Here is a 5,673-nt window from a genome sequence, read left to right as displayed (position 1 = left end):
CAGTAAAATGGCCACAGCTTGCCAAGTTGCGATTTAGTACATCCTATTCCCCAGTCTCTGGGACGCGAAAGACCCTTGTTTACCTCCGCCCCGACCCTGTTTCCTCTCTAAATTCCATGTGATATACTCAGCATTCAATCAGGAAGGCAGGACTACTGTGAGTTATGGAGTAATTTCTTAAAGGAAGCCGACCGTGCGTGTTTCAGGGAGTCAGGGAGGTAAAGGTTTGAAATGGGTTTTTATCAGAGAAGCTGAAAACCAGCCATTCTGAGAAGCCACGGCTGTCCAGCCACTGAGAGCTGCAGAGGGGTTAACGGTACAGTGCCGAAACAAAGTTTCTAGTGACAGGCTGCATGCTCACCTGCAGAACTTCCCACCCTGAAGAAGTAAACAAGAAGTGGGGGGCAGTGACTGCAGGCTGGAGCCCACAGCTGTTTGGGATGTATCACTGCATCAGATGGCAACAGCCTTCAGTGATGGGGCTGCATTTTCTCCTCCCAACGGCCAGTGTGAACTCTTTAGACTAACTCAAAACCACAGGTTTGAGTTTATGGCCCTGTGTCTGATCAGAGAGGAAAAAAGCCTGAGTGGTCAGAAAGGATTCCTCTCACTCAGAATGGGTTATATGAGCGTTTGATGAGTCCCCCTGGAAGTTTTCAGCTTTTCTGGGTCATAAGAGGGATTTTGAACCTGGGGGAACAGGGAAAAAGCAAGAAGAAGCCGATATCAAAGTTGGAGACCAAAAACTATGGGGTCAGCAAGACGGGTCAACAGGTAAATGTGCCTGCCGCCAAGCCTGATGACCTGAGTTCAATGACCAGGTCCCACATGGTAGAAGGAGAGAACCGACTCCCGCAAGTTGTCCTCTGACCAGAAGTGTGCCATAGCATGCCTGTACACACACACACACACACACACACACAAACGCAAATGCAGCAAGTTTTAAAAAAATAGAACTATAAAAGCATAAAATTCTGGGCCATTAATTTTATAAAGATAGTGACCTACCCATTTAACAGTTTCTGAAAATATTATTATTATACCTTCAGTGATCTAAGTGGTGTTTGCTGCATTTGGGTTTAGAAATAGCTCTCAGGAACCCCTAAAACGCAGAGGTTTAACTTGTGTCACCATCCTCTTCAGGAACTGGGGTCTCCATTATCATTTTAGATTTTAAACCATCCTAGCTAAAATAAAAACGTTTCTTTTTCTTGAGACAGGTCTCAGTAGCCTCTGGTGGCCTCAAGCTTACTACACAGTTGACCTTCTAAGCCTCCAGTTTCTACCTCTGAGGTGCTAGGATTACAGGCATGTGTCGCTGTGTCCAGTTTACACAGTGCTGGGTGTTGAGACCAGGGCTGTGTGCATGCTTAGGCAAGCACTCTACTAACTGAGCTGTCAACCAGCCCCAAAAATGTTTCATCCAGGATACTTTTAGATGATTTACACATAGAGAACTCTGTATTAAACACAGTAAGATGAAAGACATTGTTTTGTACAACACTGCAAAAGTTGAATGCATACTTTAAAAACCATTCAATAAACAGGCACCTCTGGATTAGGGTGGGATTATATCCTATCATAAATTGAAAATAATAAAAAGCATGTTTAATCACCCATTCCACCAAGCATTACAGTGTACTATAGAGTGGTAACTGCTTTCTCTCAGAATCCCTTGAAACTGGGAAGCCAGGCTCACTGCCACTGCCCAGCACCAAAAGACATTTTCACGCCACATACAACTAGCCCAGGAAATGATCAAAATCCCAAGTCCGCTTTCTGCTGAATGTCTATCACTTTCATACTGTAATAAAATTGCAAAATCATAAGTCATTATAAACCAGGGACCGTCTGCACCATGTCTTTAAGTGAGCTGCAGTTGGCTTGGCTGTTGAAGCATACTGATAATATATTTCCTACCTATGTCTCTACAAGTCGACTGTCATGACAGGTCCTTATTCAGTCTCTGAGCCAGTTGAGCAAGCTGTTGTAGTTCACCCAAGTGGAGCATTAAGGTATAAAATCACTTCTTTAAGTTGATTAAGGATTGGTATGGTTTTTAACTGAAAATAGTGACGTTTCCTTCCAGTGTCTTGTTTTAGGCCCTAGAGAACGAGCAGTCTGTCAATGCAGTCAGCCCGCACTCTCCTGCACTTAACAGGACTGTGCCGCAGCTTATCCGCTTTAACTTTGGGAAATCCCTTTATCCTTCACCGGCAGGAACACCAGTCACTTGAAAAGGACAAGGTTGAGGAAACTGGCTTTAAAGCGAGTTTAAAATTATTTGGGCATCAAACTCTGTTGCTCTTATTTCAGCTCTGTTCCTTGCAGGTCTTTAAATGGCACCTGTACACTGATGAGCTGCCTACGTTTTCTGGTGAGATCAGCTGCTCTGAGCAAGAGAAACTGGATGGATAGCAAAGGTTCTAGATGGTCAAAACTCAGATTCCAACATAGGCAGGTACCTTTGCAGAGGATGAGGAACCAGAAACAGCACTGAGGAGAGAGAACATCCAGATGACCACTAACATGAAGTACAGTGCTGTACTCCAAGAGTCTAGGAAATTCTGTTCCACTAGTGGTAGGCATGGGGTGGTCCCCAGTTATGGTCCCCTGGGTTCTGTCCCCGTGGAAATGAAATTCCTTAAGAGGAAATGAGATCTGGGGACGTAGCTTAGTTGGTAGAGTGCTTGCTTAGCACACACAAGGTTAGATCCCTAGCGCTATGTGTAACAGGTATGGTGATGCAGGCCTGTAGTCACAGCACGCAGGAGGAGGAAGAGGGAGAATCATTAGTTTAAGGTCATCTTCAGCTACATAGAGTCTGAGGCCATCCTGGGCTACATGAAGCCCTGTCTCAAAAATGGTGGGTGAAGAAAGAGGAGGAGGCAGTTTGGGAAAAGAAATAGTTGGTCAAATAAACGTCCACCATTGTACTTACAAGTTCTTCCCAGATGAAAATGGATGGAGGATGGCAGTTTGGGAAAAGAAATAGTTGGTCAAATAAACGTCCACCATTGTACTTCTTCCCAGATGAAAATGGATGGAGGACGTTCTACAAAACCCTTGGAGCCAGTTTCCTTCTGTGAATGCCCATAAAACAGTGAACCATATTATGACAGTCAAGAAGAAGAAATTTGTGACCATGTGGCTATACTTATCTATTGCTGCTTAACAGTATTACCACAAGTTTAGTATCTTAAAACAACACACATTTGGTGTCTGCTTCCATGGGTCAGAGGCCTGGCGTGGTTCCGGGTCCTGTGTGCAGCGTCTCATACGGCTGCAGTCAAGGTGGCAGGTGGGGCTGTGGTCCATTGGAGGCTCACTGTCTTAGCTTGCCTTCTATTAATGTGACAAGACTGTGTGGTCAGAAACAACTTGGGAGGGAAAAGGTTTATTTCATCTTACTCTCCCAAGTGATGGTCCCTTACCAAAGGGAGCCAAGGCTTCAAGGACTTAAGCAGGGCAGGAACCTGGGGGCAAGAACGGAAGCGCAGGCCGTGGAGGAGCGCTGCTTGCTGGCTGGCTTCCTTTGGCTTGTGCTCAGCCTTTTTTTTTTCTTTTTTTTTCAATATTTTATTTATTATTTTTATTTTATGTATGAGTGTATTGCCTGCATGTACGTGAGTGCACCCATGTCGTGCAATGCTGCGGAGGTCAAAAGAGGGCTTCGGATTCCCCTGGAACTGGAGTTAAGGATGGTTTGTAGCCGCCATGTGGGTGCTGGGAATCGAGCCCAGGTCCTCTGCAAGAGCAGTCAGTGCTCTTCACCGCTGAGCCATCTCTCCAGCCCCTCAGCCTCCTTTCTTATACAACACACGACCACACTTGTCCAGGGGTGACACTGCCCACATCTCTCAACAATCAAGAAAATGCCTCCCAGATATGCCCACGGGCCAGTTCAACAGACGAAACCCCCCCAACTGAAGCTCCCTCTTCCCAGGTGTGTCAAGTTGACAACTGAAGGCAACCATGACACTCGGTGCCATGGGTCTTGTGTTAGCCAGCTTTCTATACTGTGACAAAACAGCTGAGAAAAATCAATTAGAAGGAAGAAAAGTAGTCTGAGTTTCAGAGCACACTCTGGTGTTTGGTGGGTGTGGTGGAACGCCATCATGTGGGGCCACGTGGGGACAAAGCTGTTCATTCCTTGGCAGCCAAGAAATGAGAGTTGCAAAAGGGGCCCAGGACAAGATGGACAGGAACGTCAGTCCCTCAACCCCTGAACTACTTCCTCTAAGTGGGATCTACCTAGTTTCCACTGCCTCCTATATCTCATTAAATTATGAATTCATCAGTGAATTAATCCAATGATGAAGTTGGATCCATTATAATCTAGTTTACCTCCCAGAGGTTCTTACCTCTGAATACTGTTGCACTGGGGCTTCAACACGAGTGTCCGTGGGACACCGCATACCCAAACCATTACAGATCTGCTCTAGTCACGTTGGCAGAATTCAGTTTCTTGGGTCTACAGGTAGAATTAAGAGTTTAGTTTCTTTCTGGTTGCTGTAGGTTACCTTCTGCCTCAAGAGGCAGCCCACAGTTTCTTGAAACATTGGATTCCCTAGTAGTTTCGATTCCTCAAAGCCAGAAAGGGAGAGAAACTCAAATGAGATCTGAACTAAAGTCTGATATCATCAAGAACAACACACATAATTTTACATACCCTATTGGTCAGAAGGCACAGGACCCACCCACACTCCAAAGCAAAGCATGTGAATGCCAGTTGAAGAAATCTCATGAATCTGTCAGTGTAGACCTGGGAGGTGCAGTTCCTAGAGCTGTCTCAAATCTAACACACCTCCTTTCTTCCTGATTTCCCCTGGGAGGTTCTCCGTGTGGATAATTGATGACAGAACAGAATGGGGTATCGGTTTCCTCCCCCTCCGCTTTGCCACTCAGGAAGAGGGCACTGAAGGAGCCCTGCCTCTCCAGGGCTAGAACAGCTGATGGGGCGGCATCTGTCCTGTCTATGCAGTTCGGTCTCATAGGCTCTGTTCACCTGTTTTATCTGTTATCCACCAGTGGCAATGTTCTCTTTATTGATTTGTATCTTTCTCAAGTGTAAGTACTTAAAAGTAGGGCCATTTCTTACACAAAGGTTCATTACATGCTCTGCAAGTAGGAGAAAAGCAAGGGCAATGTTCTTCGGAGGAAATTGCTCACACTGGTTCTCCAGTGCAGAGAAAGAGGGGTCTCTAGGTCAATGTGAAAATCTGCCTCATAAAAAAACAAAACAAAGCCACATATTTAAAAGGGTTTACCTTCTAACTGCTCAGAATAGCCCAGAACAGAGCTTGTTCCTGACACTGGAGCCAGTGGGGTAGGGCGAGCTCTAGTCCTGACTCAAGGACGCATTAAAGTGCATAGCAGTTTCTGACATAACCATGTGGGAAGTAGACAACGATCCCATAAGACCCTGCCCAGAAAGGCTCTTGTCTTTCCAATAGTGTGCTTCCTAACAAAGGGGCAAGGAGGGGCACACTGAACACATGGCAGCTCTTCCTGAGCTCACTGGAGTGCAGTGTGGTGGTTCCCTGCTTAAAGGAAATGAGAACCCTTGCTGCTGTCCTCTTCTCTGATGCCGGCCCATCCAGGTGTGGTATAGCAGAGGTAGACCTTCCTCTGTGGAGAGGAGGTCTGGGATAGGTCCTGGGCATGCCAGGG

Source organism: Nannospalax galili, unplaced genomic scaffold, assembly GCF_000622305.1.
Source record: "Nannospalax galili isolate Female #2095 unplaced genomic scaffold, S.galili_v1.0 scaffold310, whole genome shotgun sequence".
Classification (NCBI taxonomy): Eukaryota; Metazoa; Chordata; class Mammalia; order Rodentia; family Spalacidae; genus Nannospalax; species Nannospalax galili.
Note: the sequence above shows the minus strand (reverse complement) of the source record.